The sequence below is a fragment of the Vigna umbellata genome, chromosome 5 (assembly GCF_029865625.1).
Source record: "Vigna umbellata cultivar VRB3 chromosome 5, Vumbellata_1.0, whole genome shotgun sequence".
Taxonomy (NCBI): Eukaryota; Viridiplantae; Streptophyta; class Magnoliopsida; order Fabales; family Fabaceae; genus Vigna; species Vigna umbellata.
In genome coordinates, this window is record NC_142169.1 from 3,630,294 (window position 1) to 3,650,318 (window position 20,025).

The 20,025-nt window shown below is 33.9% G+C and overlaps 1 pseudogene; it reads right to left on the reverse strand.

Annotated features, from left to right (window-relative positions):
* Positions 1-15,208: 15,208 nt before the first annotated feature.
* Positions 15,209-16,988, reverse strand: LOC124825317 (sugar transport protein 10 pseudogene; annotated as a pseudogene).
* Between the last annotated feature and the right edge of the window lie 3,037 nt (positions 16,989-20,025).

The following is a 20,025-nucleotide window of genomic DNA, read 5'->3' on the forward strand; positions in this document are numbered from 1 at the left end:
CCTTCCTTTCATGCTTCACTTTCTTTGTTCTTTGCGCTTCTTCTCATTCATTTTTTCTTGTTTCACCCCATTGTCATGTGCCTTATTCTTTACTTTCATTCACTGACTTGCTTTCGTTCTTTGTCATTGTTGGTTGACATTGGTGGTTGAAGCTCTCACCGTAATGGGTGGCCCAAGTTGTCTTTCGTGGTCGTAGGTTGCCATTGGTGGTTGAAACTTTCGCCATGGTGGGTGGCCCAAGCTGTTATTCGTTGTTATTGAATGCCATTCGTGGTTGACGCTCTCACCGTGGTGGTTGGCTCAAGCTATCGTTAACCGTTGTTGGTTCCCATTGGTGGTTTATGTTCTAGTCTTGCGAGTGGGTCAAGCTCTCATTCGCAGTTGCTAGTTACCATTAGTGTTTGAAGCTCTCACCATGCTGGGTGGGTCAAGTTGTCGTTTGCCTCTGGTGGGTAAAGCTCTCGACGTGATGGGCGGGTCAAGTTGTCGTTTGCTTCTGGTGGGTAAAGCTCTCGACGTGGTGGGCGGGTCAAGCTATCATTTTGCTTCTGGTGGATAAAGCTCTTGACTTGGTGGGTGGGTCAAGCTGTTGTTCCCCTCTAGTGGGTAAAGCCCTCATCTTAAGTACCTAAAAATCCCTAGAAGGAGGGTTGAATAGCGCTTTTATAAAAATTCTTTTCGCAACCCTTCTAATATAGCACGTTGTCGAGTTTTGAATTTTTATAATAGACGCTTAGACCCATGACCTAATAAGTGATTATAAAAGATAATTGCTTTTAACTTGTTATTCAGAATGTACACTACAGAGTTTATAAGAACTTCCTTGTTAAAGAATGATCATTTAGTGCAAAAGGTTCTTGTATTAAGAAATAAAAATGCAGCTCCATGTTTTATAAGAAAAGCGTTTAGACAAGAGAAGAAATAATTGTACAAATATTTTTATATTGGTTCACTCCAACTAAGCTACGTTCAATCTCCTTCGTAGAGGCTTTCACTACAATCTTCAACAATATTGGAGTTGAAAATTTATATTTAATGCCCAAGTTTTTGCAAAATCATTGAAATAGTTCATTTTCAAATTCTCCTTCATGATCACTTTTGTTTGAAATAATCTTACCACCTTTTTCATTCTATATTCTGTTACAGAGTTTATAAAAAGCCTTAGAAGCATTTTGTTAAACTTAAATGATAATTTAGCATATTATTAGAAAAGAATTGCCTTGTTTCCCTTACCAAGAGGGGGGTGAATTGGTGATCAATAAAAACAATTTCTTTTAATATTTTTTCGCAAACTAGAATGATCTTTAATCTTTTCTTGAAACTCACGCAATCAAGCGCATGTGATGAAAGTAAAAGAGATAGGGAAAGAAATACAAACAAAAGGATTTATACTGGTTCGGCCTCAATGCCTACATCCAGTTTTCTTCCAATCAACCTTACATTGAAGGTTCTTTCACTATAATGATTTGAGTTTTACATCAAAGGTCTTACAGAGAACTCTCTCAAAATGTAAACACCTGTCCCACTCAACAATCAAGTATAGAAAGATAACACATGCATAAAGAACACACTTCTTCATTGCAGAACCCTTTGAGAATCCCTCTCAAAGTACCAAGAGCTCCTCACTCTTCTTCCTGGCTGCATGCACAGGGAATACCACAATCCAAGATTACAAAAAACAAAGTTTGATCAATCAAGAGTACACCTCAGTAGTGCAGTAGTTGATCAACAATGAAAATCCAAATTTGTTCTTCAAGAAACCTTCAAGATCATCAACTTCTTTGATTCTTGTTTCTTAGAGCGTCTCAGCACACCTGTATCTCTTTTCTCAAATCACAATATCATATATGAAAGTTTAGAAATGATCAAAAGTCATAAGAGATGTGTCAGTGCGTCAATTTATAGTTATCTCATATCAGACATAAATCAATCGATTACATTAGCAATATAATTGGTTACATTAGTAGCAGATGTAACAGAATTACAATTAACATAGCTCTAATTCAATGCACAATTAATGTAATTGATTCGCAATAAATGCTAGTCAACATATTTGAAAAATATGACTGTTATCAATGTTACGAACTAGCCTGAAAATAGTTTTCAAATAATAACAGACTTAATTTATTACATAAATAGTGTAATCGATTAAGCTCCACACTTAAACATATTCTGAAAACATTTTCACTTCAAAAACTCATCACAACACATTTCAAAATGATGTCTGCAAAGACACTAGTTTTAATTGATTTTACACTTAATGTAATCGGTTAAAACTTGTTGTTTTGCCATAGTTTAAAACATAAGTTGTGTGATGAACTTAATTGATTACAACTTCACTGTAATCAATTAATTAATGCAAAATTGCTTTGTGCTTGTGGTTTTATCACATTAAAACATTTAGTATGCATACAAAAGATATAAATAGTATTATGATCATAATAGTATGCATACCAATCAACATATCATCATATGTTTTAATCACAAAAAAACATCAACATATGTATTAATCACAAATATACATTTCTGTTTTGTCATGAAAACATGTATGTGTTGTTACAATCTCCCCCGTTTTTGATGATGCACAACCATGATGTATAAAACAACCATGATGTACACTGCACAACCAAAATTTTTTTTAATCAGATATACAAAGATACATAATCATAGATATCAACAATCTTCCTTGTTAAAACAATCAGTATTAACAATTTCAACTATCTTTCTTATTGATTCAATCAAACAATTTCAACTATCTCATCAATTTCAGCTATCTCTCCTCCTTTGGGCATTAGAAAAAAGGTATAAGTGCACAAGGTATGTGTAAAGCACAGAGACAGTGAATTAAACAAAGATACATCAATAGATTTATCAATAATAAAAAATTATGCTCCCTTGTCAATAATCAACACTACAAACAGTTTCAATTTCTGCCTTATCAATATGTAAAAGGGGTATAGAAATGAATTCTATCAATCAAATATTTAAGCTCCCCCTATCAATATTCAATATCTCTAAAGTATTTCAAATACATAGATCAGTATCAAAGTAAAAGATAGAGATGTATCAGAGCATATATATCACAAAACTAGTTTCAAGCATGTATCATATGAAATGATAGTGTTGATAGAGGGAACACAGTGTTAGCTAAACCCAATCCCTATGATGTTGGTTTTTGATGATGATAATACATTGTTAATAAAAACATATGTGTGAGTACTATGTGATATATAAGTTGAATGTGTACATGCTTACTGTGTAATATGCACGTATTGTGTTTGTCACATTTGTTGAACATATTATATTAATTGATGCATATATAATATTGTGTTTATCACATTTGTTGAACATATTATATTGATTGATGCATACTATTGTGTTTATGAAGGGATTATATATGTGTATGCATAATACATGTTTTGGCGATATGAATTGTGGCAAAATAACTAGTTTTGAATCGATTACATTAGTTGGTGAATCGATTAAAATTCGTGTGTTTGCATATATCTTTTGCAAAATGTGTTGTGATGTGTTTTTGAAAGAAAAGTTTTCAAAAATCTTCCAAGTGTTAAAGCTTAATCGATTACGTGAATTATGTATTCAATTAAGTCTATTAAGATTTGAAAACTGATTTCATATGGTCATAATTGTTGTACCTGTCATATTTTTAAATATGTTTGACTAGCATTTAATGGAAATCGATTGTATTAATTGCGTATTCAATTAAGAAGCCAAATTGGTTGTAATTCTGTTACACATGTTTAATATAACCGATTACATAAGTTGGTTAATCGATTTCATAACGCCAGAATTGACAAAAACTATATATTGATGCATTGATTGATTTTTTGGAAGACAATTGAGAATTACACTTTCATATCTGATTGATATTTGTTTGAGAAGTTTTATAGAGTGATAAAAAGCTCCAAGAATCAAGAAAGAAAGTGGTTTACAAATCTTGAAGAATTCTTGAGTAGCAAACGTAACTGGATTGAAGAGACTGATCGTTCTGCACAACTGAGGTGCTTTCTGTGTGATCAGGAGAAGAATAATCGCAATCTTTGATTTGTGATTCCCTGTGTGTGTGGCTAGGAAGAAAGAGCAGGAAGTTCTTTGTACTTTGAGAGGTGTCTAAAAGAGGTGACTGCAGGAGAGGATTGTTCTTGTTGCAAGGTCTTGTTATTGGCTCTATTAGATTAGTGAGTTAGAGAGGTGGTTTACATTTTGACAGATTGGTCGCTATAAAGCCTTGCTGTAAAAACTCATATCTTTATAGTGCAATTGGCTTTCAATCTCAGGTTGATTGAAAGGACACTGGATGTAGGCGTTGAGGCCGAACCAGTATAAAAACTGAGTTTGGTTTTCTTCTCCTTATCTCTTTACATAATCGATTATTAATTGATTACGCATACTACTACATTGCACGCACATTGCTTACGGCACAAGAAAGTTTTCAAGAACAATATCATTTACGAAAAAGATTTCAAAAGTGCACATTTTTATAAAACACCAATTCACCCCTCCTCTTGGTGTTGAGAAACAAAGCTCATCAATTCTAACTGATAGTAGTCAAAGTAAAACAAATAATGCTTGAAGTCAATGAACTTATGTAAATGCAACATTTTAAGAATAAACATTCACAGCGAATATAAACAGATAAGTATCAGAATGTATAAACACATATTTCATCAAAATAAGTGGTTTAGAGTAAATGAATTAACAGTAAGAAGTTTCAAACCATATTTGCACAGATTAATCGATTTTACTACTCTTGTAGTCGATTATTTTTCGCAGAATAGCTCATATCCAGATCAGATAATTTGTTAATTCCTGTAAACACCTTTTATAAAGTTATAGACCTGCATATCACAATTTTCTCAATCTTTGTTGAGTGTCAGTACAATTTAAGTATAAATGTGAAATAACAGAATCATCCAATCAAGTATGATTGTGCAAAAAGAAATGTGACAACGAATATCACAGTTTGCAATCATACAACAGATAAACAATCACAATCAACCCAACACACAATACTGATATAATTCAAACATAATTAATTTCATTCATTGATATTGCCGAAATGATTACAAGTAGAAACCAAAAGATAAATGGCTTAACAGACAAATTACATTTTTCAGACCTATTAGAACATTAAAATAGAACGAACTCAGACATTAAACCCCTATTTTGATTCAGACATATCCATGGAATCCTCATCAGTTGACTCATCTTCATCATTAGATTCATTTGTTGAGGATTCATTGCTAGAGTGGATCTTGATAAGCACATCTACTTTCTTTTCAATTCTGAATATAGACTTTTCCATCCTTAGAATTATTTCAGAAGTTCTCTTAAACTGATCCACAATATATTTTTCAAATTTTGTTTATGGAATGAAAGTACAATGATCTTCATCAGGAATAGATGCACCAGCCAAGCCAGTAACGAAGGTTGGCTCATCTCTGAAGAACTAGCCATCAGCGATCTTCTTTAATCAAACATAGGTTAATATTGTTTTTCCTATTTCATTTGATCTGTTGCATAAGAATTTTGTCTTCCTTAGAGACATCCATTCCTTGAAGCAACAGGACTTTACTGAGGAACATCCCATAAGGTAAGTTGTGCCAGTGATTGACTCAAGCTTCAATCATATGGTCTTTTAAGGCTGCAACCTAGTTTGTAGGTATTCCCATTTTTATGGCATTCAGCAGAAGTAAGTCTTCCTTGGACAATCTATCACGTAGGAATCTATTGCCAAGCAAGGATGTAAGCACACACATATTTTCTTCTTTATTTAGCCCATTGTGCAGATACGAATTACTTCCCTTATATCTTTTTGGACACCTAAGGCAATCTTTATATATGGCTTTCTTGGTTAGCCAAATGTTGGAATCAAAATCCTAAATATGAGACAGCAATCCTTCAGCCTTGAGATCAGCGACAAATAGCCAAACATCATCATCAATGGTGACGTTAACACCCTTTACCCAAGAGTATATAACACCATCAATAACTGTTAGATTATTGTAGAACACTTCTACCAAATCAGGGTAGCATTCACCTTTCATTTGAACATATTCTTCAAGCCCCTGATAAGTAATCCACTCTTGAAATAGAAACCCTTCTTTTCTGAATAACTGAAGGTCCCAAAATTTATGAGGAACCACCGTTTTGATTTTTCTCCAGCTTAAGAACTTGTCTTTAACCGCGTCATCGCTTATTCACCAGTTGGACTAGCATTCCTTGTAGTCTGGGCAACTGTCTTCTCGCGTTTGGATGATGAAGATGAAGCCATTTTTTAGTAGGATTTTGGAGTGTATAGGGTTTTAATGCTTCAATTTTAAACACAATGATAACAGTACTAGATTTGAATTAAGACCCATGTAAATAAAATGACATTTTAATTTAATTATTTTATTTTGAGATATTAAATAATAAATTATTTTGTAAAATAGTGTGGAGAAATATTTAAAGAGGTGAATAAAATTAAATTAATAATTATTTTTATGATAATTTATAAAAAGCTTGAAAGAGTAGTTAAATATAAATGTTAATGTTATAATATTAGTAATGTAGCTTGGTCTAGAGGTTGTTATATGATTGCAATATGATTGATTGCAAGGAAGGGATGTGTGATCTCATATTCAAACTTCCTGTGACAAAAAAGACTTCTAGCCCTGTTCTCTTGAGTGGATTTGAGGGAATGGATTTGAGAGGATTTGAGAGAATTTGAAAATAATTTTTTTTATCGTTTTTTTGAGCGAATTTGGAGGTAAAGGAGAGTGAATTTGAAAATAAAATTTGTGAGAATTAGTATAGAATTGTATTGACATGACATATTAAAAAAAATTATTTTTAAATTCACTCTCATTTACCTCCAAATTTGCTCAAAAAAACGATAAAAAAAATTATCTTCAAACCCTCTCAAATCCCCTCAAATCCATTCCCTCAAATCCACTCAAGAGAACAGGGCCTAATTTTCCACCTTGGAGGTGGGGACCCACCATGAGGTAAGAGAGAGAATTAAAGTGCCTTGTCATGTGCATTTGAGGGTGTCAATTGTGTGCTAGGCCGTGAATGAGCTTTTGTCTCCTTCTTTCTGTGCTTTCATACATTAAATGAGGAAAGAGAAATGTGTAGTAGAGTAGTATTATTTTAATACTTTGTGTGCTTGTAATTTGGTGAAAGAAAGTTGAAAAGAGCCTTTTTCACGTACTTGATGTGTGCTGAAGCATGTATGCAATTCATTGGTTACTTTTATGTTCTTTTTAAGCTTCGTTTGCATTAAAGAAAGGTTGGTGGCTTTTGTTAGGCCATGAACGTTCCATGGGAAGCATTTGGGTTCTCATTTTTTTGTTCTTTCATACCTTACGTTACCTTTGCATGGTTGTGGGCATTTTTCATTTTTACATGGGTTGGGCACACATTTTTAGTCTTAGGAAGCTTGTAAGAGACTTTTGGTTCCTTGGGAAGGTTACCATTGCATTAAAAATGGTAGGCTACGTAAATGAGTATTATAGAGGCACTTAAACACATTTTAAACCTATCATTTACACACATTAAAGAGAGGTTTTATTGGTGTTGGAAATTTAGTAAAAAGTGAGGGTGGAAACGAGAGAGAACCGTGAGTTATTTTTGGAGAGGCACAATTGGAGAGTACACAAGTTAGTGAGAGAAAGAAAGAGTTACCCTAGTCTTGGAGGTTTTGGACGTCACTTGTAGGAGACCAAAAGGAGTGAAAGCTTGTTATCTAGTAAGGAAAGAAACTGAAAACGGTTGAATTTACCGTTATTTGATACTTAATTTTGATACTAAAAACACTCTTTTTGAATTAGAAACTTGCTTTAACTCATGTTTGTGCTTTAGTTTTGTGAATAAGAGAGTTGAGGTTATACTTGATGATTTTATCACTAAATTCTCTTAATTTTGTAGGCTATTGGAATGATTTGAAAGAAGAGTTAAAGTACCAAATAGTTAGAATGCAGAAAAGTCAACCAGAGTATAGAAAAGTCAACCAAAATGCCGAAAAGTCAACCAGAGTGCAGAAAAGTGAATCAGAGTGCAGAAAAGTCAACCAGAATGCATAAAAGTCAAACAGAGTGCAGAAAAAGGGCGCTGAGCATAGAAAAAGGGCGTTGAGCACCAATTTGATCTCGTACCACGTCTGCTTGCCCTCTAAGCTAACTCTTAGCGCCAATTTTGACCTGCACACCGCTAGACGCCCTAACTAGGGCGCTGAGCGCCAGTCTCATGGGCTTGGACCCGTTTTCTGTTATTTTTATGTTCTATTTAAGGACTTGGACGTCCTAGGGTTTACATCTTTGGACAGAATAGGCTTAGAGACACACTTTTCACCCCCTTGAAGGCGGATTTGGATGTAGAAGATTCTATCTTCAATTTCTAGGGTTCTATCTTTCATTCTTTTTCCATTGTTCATCTAGTTTCACCATGACAATGGTGAACTAAACTCTATTTGTTGTTGGGGATGATGTAACCTTTGTGAACTCTCATGTATTGAATTGATTCTTGATATTATATGCTTCTTTTCATTAATTGTTAGGATAATTCTGCTTTGCGTAATGCTGCTTCGTTTAACTCATTCTTTAGCATGATGTATGATTTGCATGAGTACCGGAAGGTAGATTACAATTCATGATATGGAGAATTATTCCCAGAAGTAGTATTGCTCAAGAATGGGGGTATGAGTTTTGGTTGTCTTAAGCTCCTGTTCTTCATAATTAATTATTAGGAATGCTAGGAATTTATGAACTAATAGTTAAGGATAGACTTTCTTCGTCGAGGAATCGGGTTTTAAGTGTTTTAGAGAGTGACATTGACATTAATGAAGAAGTAGAATTCACATATACATGAGAGTAAACAAGGTGAAATATAACCCCAACAATATATTCATTCCATAATGTCAAACTCGTTCATCTTTACACTTTTGTCCAATTGATCAAATTGCATGCATATTTACTTTTTATTATTTGCATTCTAAACCTAAAAGAGTTTGTTTTCAAGTCCTATTTAATCAAGAAATCACATAACTGTTTAGGTCGTGAGTCCTTTGAGATACGATACTTGGTGTTACCATTTTATATTACTTGATACGATTCGGTACACTTGTCGAAGTCTTAATAGAAACCTAAGAGCCTTTGGAAGCTAGCTTGGAATAGAGGTAAGGGGTTTAACTTGGGATATAACATGGTGTATGATGGGTAGAAGGTAACATGATAATATTGTTGCATGCTTTTTCCTTTTATGTTGAGATTAACGTTAACATGTTGCATGTTGTCCTTCTTTTGTAGTGAGGGTGTGTTTGGTGTTGACGTGAAATGGGGAAGAAGAAATGTGTTTTTGGGTTTTGGTTGAGAAAGAAAAAGTGAAAAAAAAGGAGACGAGGGTTGTGTGTGGGTAATTGCCATGAAGAGGTAGGGATCTTGGATGAAATAGAAAATTAGGGGTGGTGTGAGTTGAAAAGTCAAATAGGAAAATGAAAGAAGGGATGAAGGTGTGAGTGCATGGGAGTACATAATTTGTGTAGAGCTTTGAGTTGGAAAAAAAATGAAATAAGAAGTGAAGGAGGTGGGGCCGTGAGCTTTATGGAAGGAGAGAGAAGAGAAAAGTGTAGTGTGGTTGGGTGAAGGAGTTGTGCTACGTAAATGATTTGTGCAAGGAGAGAAATTGTAACTTTTACCATAGAGTGAAATTAGATGGGGTCCACGGGTTGTGAGAGAAATGAGGAAGGAGAGTGTTTATTTCATAAAATGAGAGAGAGTTGATGAGAGAAAGATGGAATTTAGTGGCCTTGGGGTCCACTTGTGTTGGTAAATGTAAAAGAGAGTGTGTTTAGAGTAAAAAGGAGGTGTATGGAAAATATGGGTGTTATCTTTAGTGTTGTGTTTTAGTAAAGTTGGGGGTGCACTAGAAATAGTGTTCTAGTTGACGGGATTGTGAAATTATTAATTTAGGGATGCGTACGTAGGAAAAATAATTAAATTAATTAATTGTGAAAATTAAGTTATTTAATTATTTATAAATTTTAATTAATTGCTGGTCAATGAATTTGGTTAACTTTGTACATGGTATGATGAAATGTGTATAGTTGTATGGTAAGGTTGTGAGAGCAAGCGATTGTTATTTCCTTGAATTTTGTCGAGCGATTGATGTTCATATTGCGATACGATAGAGTGTTAAGTCTCTACGAAGACATAAATTCGAGTGTCAACCCTTCCTCGTTCGTGAGGACTTTAGAGGGTTGGATGTCTCGCCCAATGACTTCGGCTCGTGTGAGTATAGTGCTTGGTGGTGCGCCTAACCGAAGTTTTTACTCGTAATTCCTTGAGGAGTCGGGGAGATAGGTCTGAAGTTTCAATGGAAGATGGCTCAAATCGCCCTATTTTGGTAAACAGGTTTGCATTGCCCTGTTTTGGTAAACAGGTTTGAATCGCCGTATTTTTGTAAACAGGTTTGAATCGCTCTGTTTTGGTAAACAGGTTTGGTACGACAAAATTTAAGGAAATAACATCAGCTTGTATGTATGCTTTGAGTTATGAGTTGAATAATGGGATGTATTGTAATGTAATGACTATTTTAGTTTGTGTTATGAATTGAGCATTTAGACGTAATGTAATGTTGGAGTTATGAGTTGAGTATTGAGATATAATGTGATGTAATGCCTAGTATAGTATGTGTTTTGAGGATATGATTAGTGAGTGAATTGTATGTTATGTTATGTTCTTAGTTACTCACCCTTTCCTTTTGTGGTTGTGGTTATGATGATCGTACTTTTATGGGAGTAGATGGCGGTGCAGATAAAGCAAGGCAGGAGTAGCGCTACGAGAGAACGGGAAATTTTACTGATGAGATTTATTTATGTTTTAAAGACATTTTATGTTTTCGAATAATGGATTTGAATATTTGTAAGGTTTGAATTTTAGTTGTAATACGTTCAGACGTTTAATGTTTTATTTGTTTCTGCAGTTTTATACAAACTTTTATAAGCGATGGTATTTAAGAAAAAAAAATTGCATAAATTTCGGGTTTTATTATTTACAAGTGGCATTTCATTAGGGATGTTACATGGCAAATCTCATTTATATAGGTGATAATCTAATTGGTTTCAGTAGAAATATTTTAAATTTTTGAAAAATTTAGAAGTCTAGTATAACATTTTAATCGATTTGATTAGTTATGAAATCGGTTAACTTCTAACACAATCTCATTTTTTCTAAAACCACAGAAATACAGAGAACAAATATTCAATTTCATTACTAATGCAATCAGTTAAAAGTTGTGAAAACAATTATTCAGTCAATTTTGCAAAGCAGACAAGCAAACATCATAGACACACATATCAATACACATTCACAGATAAAAAATATGATGCATGAGATTCAGATTTAATAATAAATGTTACCAAAGATGATACTCAAGTGCTTTTTGGTGAATCCATTGAAATTCCTCCTTGAGTTTTGTCTGTTGCAAGTCTAGTTCACTCTCCTGCAAAACTTTCAAAAGGTTTGGATGCACGTACCCAAATGAACTTGGGCCTTTCATGTTAGTTACAAGGATTGGTTCTTTGGGAATCCACTTAAATTTTCCCTTAGGAACTCCAACCTTTCTATAGTAACAATTTCTAATAGTATGGCCAATAGAGTTACATTAGAAACATGTAGTAGTTAAAGGTTTACTAAATCAATAAATTTTTTCGAGTTAACTCTTTCCCTTTTAGCTTTGTATCATATTCCCTATCTATTAATTACTCTCCCTTGTAATCTTACTACAACATCTAGATTTGATCTACCAAGAGTGAATTTAGCCAGTGTCTTAATTAGATAATTGATTTTCTCCAAGTAAGCATGACAATCCTTACAATCCTTTTTGCAATCTCTAGCTTTAGATTTTACATTAATAGCAGATTGTAAAGCTATATCAAGTTCAATTTTCAACTTATCATTTTCTTCAACAAGGTGATTTATTCAATATTCAAAATCTTTTCTTTCAGAGATTAATCGATTAACCTTGTATTGAAGTTTCATGGCTTTTGCTTGAAGTTCCTGGAATGCATCCAACAGCTGATCATATCTGACTTCTATAGGTTCATCTTCAAAGTTGTTGCAGCTGCTTTTAAAATACATTGATCCAACCATGAGACACAGGTTTGTCTCCTCTTCTAGACTGCAGTTGTCCTCATCAATGGATGAATCTTCAAAGTCATTGTTTTCCTAAGAAATTATGTCTTTCTCTTCTTATTCTTTCTTCTATCATGATTATGCTTTCCATAAGATTTTTGCTTCATTTTCAACTTTGGACATTCAGGTTTGATGTGTCCTTCCTTTCCACATTCATAGCACGTAGGAGTTTCAACTTTTCCTTTTCTCCTGCCTTCTCTAGAATTGCCTACAAAATTAAATACAACATTTCAATTTTTCATGAACTTTGTAAATTTCTTTACCATCATGTTCATTACTTCCCTTTGTGACATGTCTATATCAGAGTCAACATCAGATTCAGTCCTCCTGGAGGCTTTCTTGCTGGTTACTTTAAGAGCTATTGACTCCTTCTATTCAGTCTCCTCTTCCTCTCTCAACCTTCCTAGCTCCAACTCGTGTTCCCTAAGCTTACCAAATAGTGTGGCCATGTTCATTGTGGTAAGATCTCTTGATTCTGAAATTGTTGTTACCTTTGATTGCCAGCTTCTGTTAAGACTTTTCAAGATCTTTATGTTGATTTCTTCTTTCTCAAATACTTTGCCAAGTGCAACCAGATGGTTTACTATGTTGGTGAACCTTTTCTGCACATCAAAGATATTTTCCCCAGCCTTCATTTTGAACATCTCATATTTCTGGATCAAAGAATTCTTTCTGGCTCTTCTCACTTCATTAGTCCCTTCATGAGTCACTTCTAGGACTTCCCACATTTCCTTTGCACTTTTACAAGTGGAAACCCTAAAAAACTCATCAATGGAAAGTGCAGAAGAAATAACATTTCTCGTTTTTATATCATACTGAGCCCTTTTATTTTCCTCTTAATTCCACTCAGAAAAAATTATCAAAATAGGTTTTCCATCAACTAATTTTGTAGGCTCAAAAGGACCATTAATCACAACATCACATACACTGTTATCTACAGATTCAAGAAAGATTCTCATTCTGATTTTCCAAAAAGGGTAATTTTCTCCCGCAAATAGAGGAGGTTTATTTGTAGAAGCACCTTAGTCGATGGTCTAGGAAATATAGGGCATTAGGATCAATTAATCGATTTTACAGAAAGAGTAATCGATTGTTTTTCAAATAACTTTAGAAAACCAGTTCAGGTGCCCATTGTTAGAAAAGAATTTCCTTGTTTCCCTTACCACCTTTTTCATTCTATATTCTCTTACAAAGTTTATAAAAAGCCTTAGGTGCATTTTGTTAAACTTAAATGATAATTTCGCCTATTGTTAGAAAAGAATTGCCTTGTTTCCCTTACCAAGAGGGGGGGTGAATTGGTGATCAGTAAAAACAATTTCTTTTTAAATCTTTTTGCAAACTAGAATGATCTTTAATCTTATCTTGAAACTCAAGCAATTAAGCGCATGTGATGAAAGGAAAAGAGATAAGGAAAGAAATACAAACATAGGATTTATATTGGTTCGACCACAATGCCTATATCCAAATTCCTTCCAATCAACCTTAGATTGAAGGTTCTTTCACTATAATGATTTGAGTTTTACACCAAAGGTTTTAGAGAGAACTCTCTCAAAATGTAAACACCTCTCCCACTCAACAATCAAATTAGAAATATAACACCTGCATAAAGAACCAAACGTCTTCACTGCATAACCCTTTGAGGACCCCTCTCAAAGTACCAGGAGCTCCTCACTCTTTTTGCTGGCCGCATGCACACGGAATACAACAATCGAAGATTGAAAAAAAGAAGTTTGATCTGTCAAGAGTACACCTCAGTAGTGCAGTAGTTGATCAACAATGAAAATCCAAATATGTTCTTCAAGAGACCTTCAAGATCATCAACTTCTTTGATTCTTGTTTCTTGGACCGTCTTAGCACACCTGTATCTCTTTTATCAATTCACAATATTAGATATGAAAGTTTAGAAATGATCAAAAGTCTTAAGAGATGTGTACGGTGTCTCAATTTTTAGTTATCTCATATCAGACGCAAATCAATCGATTATGTTAGTAATGTAATGGGTTACATTAGTAGCGGATGTAACAGAATTACAATTAACACGGTTCTAATTGAAAGCACAATTAATGTAATTCACAGAGCATGGGTTCAATACCCATATTGCTTCCCCTATCAAGAATTACCAACATAAAAATAAATACCATGGGACTTTTGAAACGTGACTCTACAGAGATTCACATCATACACACAACAAAAGCTTTCTTGTAAGATGTTATTCATTTAGACGTTTAAATGGTGTTTTTAAAATTCTTTTTCTTACCCACATCGTCTATGACTCCATTTCATTGCGATGTCCTTGGAGTTGAAAATTTATATTTCATGCCAAAGTTTTCGAAAAATCATTGAAATAGTTCATTTTCAAATTCTCCCTCATGATCACTTCTGTTTGAAATAATCTTACCACCTTTTTCATTCTATTCTCTTACAGAGTTTATAAAAATCCTTAGATGTATTTTTTTAAACTGCAATGATAATTTAGCATACCAACATAACAATAAATACCATGGGACTTTTGAAACGAGACTCTATAGAGATTCACATCATACATACAAAAAGCTATAGAGATTCACAACAACAACTAGACAAGCTGACTCCCGAAAGTCTCAAATTATTTTCGACAACCAGAATTTGATACCAAAATTTAACACCCTATTAGGATGCCACATGTAGTTATAAAATCTCACCTTACAAGCCGATTTTGTGGGGTTATGTTAGGTTTAGAGTGCAATTCCTAATAGTATTTTGAGGTTTGGTTTGTGTAATTATCGATGGATAAAGATAAATATAAAAAATTTAACATTAAAATTACACTTCATGAAAAATCTAACAAAATCCAAGCAATATGCTAAAATATTATTATAAATATAGGACAAACATTTTTTTTCTGGATTTGGTTCAAATTTTGAATGAATATATTTGTTACAAACCATAGGAATTACATTAACTACAATGAATTATTTGGAAAATTATAGAACTTTTGTTGGTACAAGTAAATGCAGTTCTTAAACAATCTAATTTCAAATTGTAGCTATATGAGGATGTCCACCATTGACTACATCATCCGAAATAAACTTCCTCCAAAACCAATGTGATTTCCAAACTTTGTTCATTTCTTCAATTCGAACATTTCTTGTCTCGGGTAGGAGCAAGGCAACAAAAATGGTCATGATAAGCACAAATCCAGCAAAGAAAAAGAAAAGACCAAACTTCAGGTGACAAAACATGGTTAGAAAAACTTGAGCAATATCAAAGGTAAATAACATGTTTACAGCAACATTGATGCCTTGGCCCGCAGATCGAACCTCTAGAGAACATATTTCACTAGGAACCAACCACCCAAGGGGACCCCAAGACCATGCGTATGCTGCAACGTATGCGCATATAAAGAATAAGAGAAGACTGGCTTCTCCATTGGTAAAATAGCCTTCACCACTCACCCCAAACTTTAGAGCAATCATGATTCCAACAGCAAGCTACACGTATTATGAAATTCAAATTAGTTCTTCATGCTAGCAAATTACTTATGTGATAAAAGTGTTATTTTTAAATACTAAAGTAACAAAAGTCGTTTATCGATTAAGTTAAGGTTTCTACCTGACAAATAAGCATTTGAATGCCCCCTTCGAGGAACAATATCTTTCTCCCAAACTTGTCCACGGAGAAAATGGAAACAAAAGTGGCAACCACATTAACACCTCCAGTGATAACTGAAGACATAAGGGAAGTATCATTACCAAAGCCTAAGGTTTTAAAGAGGACGGGTGCATAAAACATGATGACATTGATGCCAGTGAATTGTTGGAAAAATGGAATCAGAGAGCAAAACGTGAGTTGGGGTCTGTATTTTTGTTCTGTAATGTTCTTCCATGGATGTTCCACACCTTTGGCTGCTTTAGTCAAATTAACAAGGTCTTGGAACTCCTCGTCAACATTATCCATGCCACGAATCTTTTTCAACATTTTCTTTGCTTCCTCTTCTTTACCTCTTTCAATTAAGGAATTAGGGGTGTCACCTAAGAAAAGAGATCCTACACATAACATGATTGCAGGAACTGCACCAACACCTAAAGAAATTCTCCAACCATATTCTAGTTTAGCGGTGCCATAATTAATGAGGTTTGCAATCAAGATGCCAATTGTGATCATCATTTGAAATCCAATGTTAAGTGCACCCCTTATCGATGTTGGAGCCATTTCAGACAAATACACAGGTACAGACTATTGGAAATAATAATAATAAAAAAGACAAAGGAAAAGTTAAAAATAATTTAATCATGAAAATCTCTCCATATTCGTATAACCAAATTTTAAAGCATTAACAATGATGCAAAGCCTCACCTGGTTACAATATCCAACACCAAAACCAAGTAATAATCGACCTATTATGAGCATTTCAATGTTGATGGCAAAACCATTCAACAATGCACCAACAAGGAAGAATAAACCACCTGCAAACATTGAGGTCTTACGTCCCATCATTCTTGTGGTGGTGGAAGCAAAGAAAGAAGCTACTAATGCAGCAAGATATAAAGAAGAGGTGAACAACGTAAGGAGTTCATTGTCAAATTTGCAGTATTGACTTTCATGGATAGATTCATCTTTCATTTTTTTATAAACACTCGGAAAGAATTTTATTAAGAATGGTTCCATGGAAGTTACTCCTCCCGTGATTCCAAGATCATAACCAAAGAGTAGACCACCCATGGCTGCTACAAAACATGTGACCAATACAAATATTGTGGTCTTGCTTTCATATTGTGTTCCATTTTCTCGAGTAGCAAAAGCTCCACCTGCCATCTTAAAAAATGTTATATTATAAATACAACTTTTTCTTTGTCTTAACTTTTCTTTCTTTATCTACATATGAGATTTTAATTATGAACTTGTTTTATAATCTAAAATATGCTAATAATAAGATCTAACACACAAGATCGTGTAACAAAAATAAAATAACTTATTTAACAATATTTTATATTTTTAAGCAATTTAATTATCTATGTGTTGTTTATATCTTAACTTAGGTGTATTGGCTTTTCAGTTAGAACTAATATATTATTTTAAGAACTTCAAATAAGAACTAGATAGTCCAAATACACATAATCATTGCTTTACAAAAAGAAGGTTGACCATTAGTTCACGATAGTAATTTATTTATAATTAAGTTAAGAATATAAATTAAGAATCAATTTATATGTCTGTATAGTAATATTTTGTTGATCAGTATTTATGAAAATTTTATATGTTCTCGTAGTAATATTGTATTGATAGGTCTTTGAAAAAGTAATTAGCAATATTTTAATACTAGTAAAGTGTGTCTGTTTCAATATACTATAGTGGTTTCTAAAACTATATTACGTTTAATTATAAGATTGGCATTATAATGGGATTGAGTTTTTAATGGATGGTAATAAAAATTTTGAACAATTTATTTAAGGCTCCAATACTCTTTAGGTCCCTATTTTCGTCAACTTTGTTCATTGTGAGAATCATTTTTCCGAGTGTTTATTGTGGTACTTTATGTTCAATTTGGTCACGTCCTATAAATCATTAATTACAGACTATACAAGGTTGTAATGTTGGAATCAGTTGTTGGATTGTTGCTTACATGGTTTTCCTGCACAATTATTTAGGTGACCATTCCACGTTACTTCATTCCTCCACCACCATGAATGCAACCACCATTGAAGCCACCACTAGAGCAACTTTGTTCCTCCACCACCGTGAATACAACCCCCAAAAATGCAGATCCAAAATGTGAACATCCATCGAGACACCTCGCAAGCCACACGTGAAACCTCCATCACATTGTGCCATCATTCCAAACCATAAGCCTCATTCACCCACTGCGTCGTACTTCTGTGTGAGCCATCAACTTCAGCCTTTAACGAAACACCTGCAGATCCAAATTGCACAAACCACGTCAAACTCTATCTACATCTCATGCCTTCATCACCAACATAGATCTACCTCTTTCACCACCGCGATGAACCACTAAGAATCACGATCATTAACAGACCACCAAGTAACTGCAGCAGAACCATGACACTAGTAGTATCACACCATCATAAACCCTAAATTTCAATAAGTGTCCCAACACAAAGTTTTTTATAAGGTTATCTTCATGTTTGTGTTATTAAAGGTCTAAAGGCAAAAAAGTTAGTAAATTATTAAAAGAACGTTGATAAAAGTTGAAAAACTATTATTTTTATACTTAAATTGGACATCAAAAACAACCTTTATGACTTAGAAACTAGCCTGTAATCATCCTTTTGCTTATGTTTTTGAAATAAGAGAGTTGGATGGGTTTTATGCTTGGTTTCCCTTGTTTTTGCAGGTTTTAAGATGAATTGAATGGAAGAAGTGAAGTAGCCATAAGTTGGAGTCAGAAAAGGAAGAAAAAGTGCATAAAAGAAGAGCCTCAAGTAATGCTCAGCGGAAATTACCGCTAAGCGGCACTTTGAAAACCCGCAGTCACTACCGAGGAGCAAAACTACAGCTGAGCGTCAAATAGAAGAATCACACTTACTGCTGAGCGGCATTTTTATGGGCCTTGGGCCACTTTTCTGTAATCTTTAAGAGTCTATATAAGATTTTAGTCGACCTAGGGTTAGTATCTTTTGGCAGAACGAAGCAAAATCACACTTTCTTCACCCTTTCGAGGAGAATTTTGGATGCTCAAGCTCCACTCTTCAAATTCTAGGGTTCTATCTTTCATTCTTTCATTATTTTTCATCTAGTTTCACCATGATTATGGTGAACTAAACCTTCATTGTTGTTGGGGAATCAATGTAATCCTTTAAAACTCTCATGTATTGAATTGGTTCTTTAATTCATATGCTTTCTTTAATTAATTGTTAGGGTTTTTCTTCTATACTCTATGCATGCTTTGTTTAACTCATTCAATTTCATGATCATTGATTTTATTTGTATGGACACATAGATAAATCTAGACAAGAAGAAATTCTCCCAATAGTAATATTGCCTAGACATAGGGATAGGAGGATTGGTTGCCTTTAAGCTTTTGTGCGAATGTAATGCATGAATAATTTCTAGGGAGACCAAGACATTGTAAACTAGTGATTAGGAGTAGGCTTTCTTCACCAAGACATTGGGTTTAAGGTAAATTAGAAAGTGGCATTAACATTAATGAAGAAGATGAATTCTTGAATACATGAGAGAGGATAGGATGAATTGAAAACCCCCAACAACATTATCATTCCATATATTTCAATCACGTTTTGCTTCTTTTGTGCAATTGATCAATACATGCATTCATATTTACTTTTTTAGTACTTGCATTTAAATCTACAAGAATTTGTTCACAAGTCTAATTTAATCAACAAATCACATAATTGTTTAGGCCGTGAGTCCTTTGGGAAACGATACGTGGTCTAACCATTTTATTATTACTTGATACGATTCGGTTACACTTACCGAGGGTTAACAAACGTAAGTAAAGAATTAGTGTCAGGATCCTCACACCTTGGCATCAAGTGTCAATACCCCAATCCTTTGGGCATTTGGTGGCAATGCTTCTGATATTTAATCATCTTCTGTAGGATCCAAATGCAAATTTCTAAGTACTAGTTAGATATTTTTCAACATGCTACTCTTCGTTGTTCTGTGGTTGATGGCATTGCAATATACCACTCTCACTAGACTTGAAATTAGCTTTGTAGTCAATAAAGGCTCTTAGTTTATGGCCTAACCTCTAGACTTTCATTGAGTTATGTATAAATGTATTTCAAGGCACCTCAAAAGTACTTTCTTATTGATTGCATCTTCAATCTGTCTCCCTTGCTTGACCTTTATCTATTCAAGCATTCAAATTTAA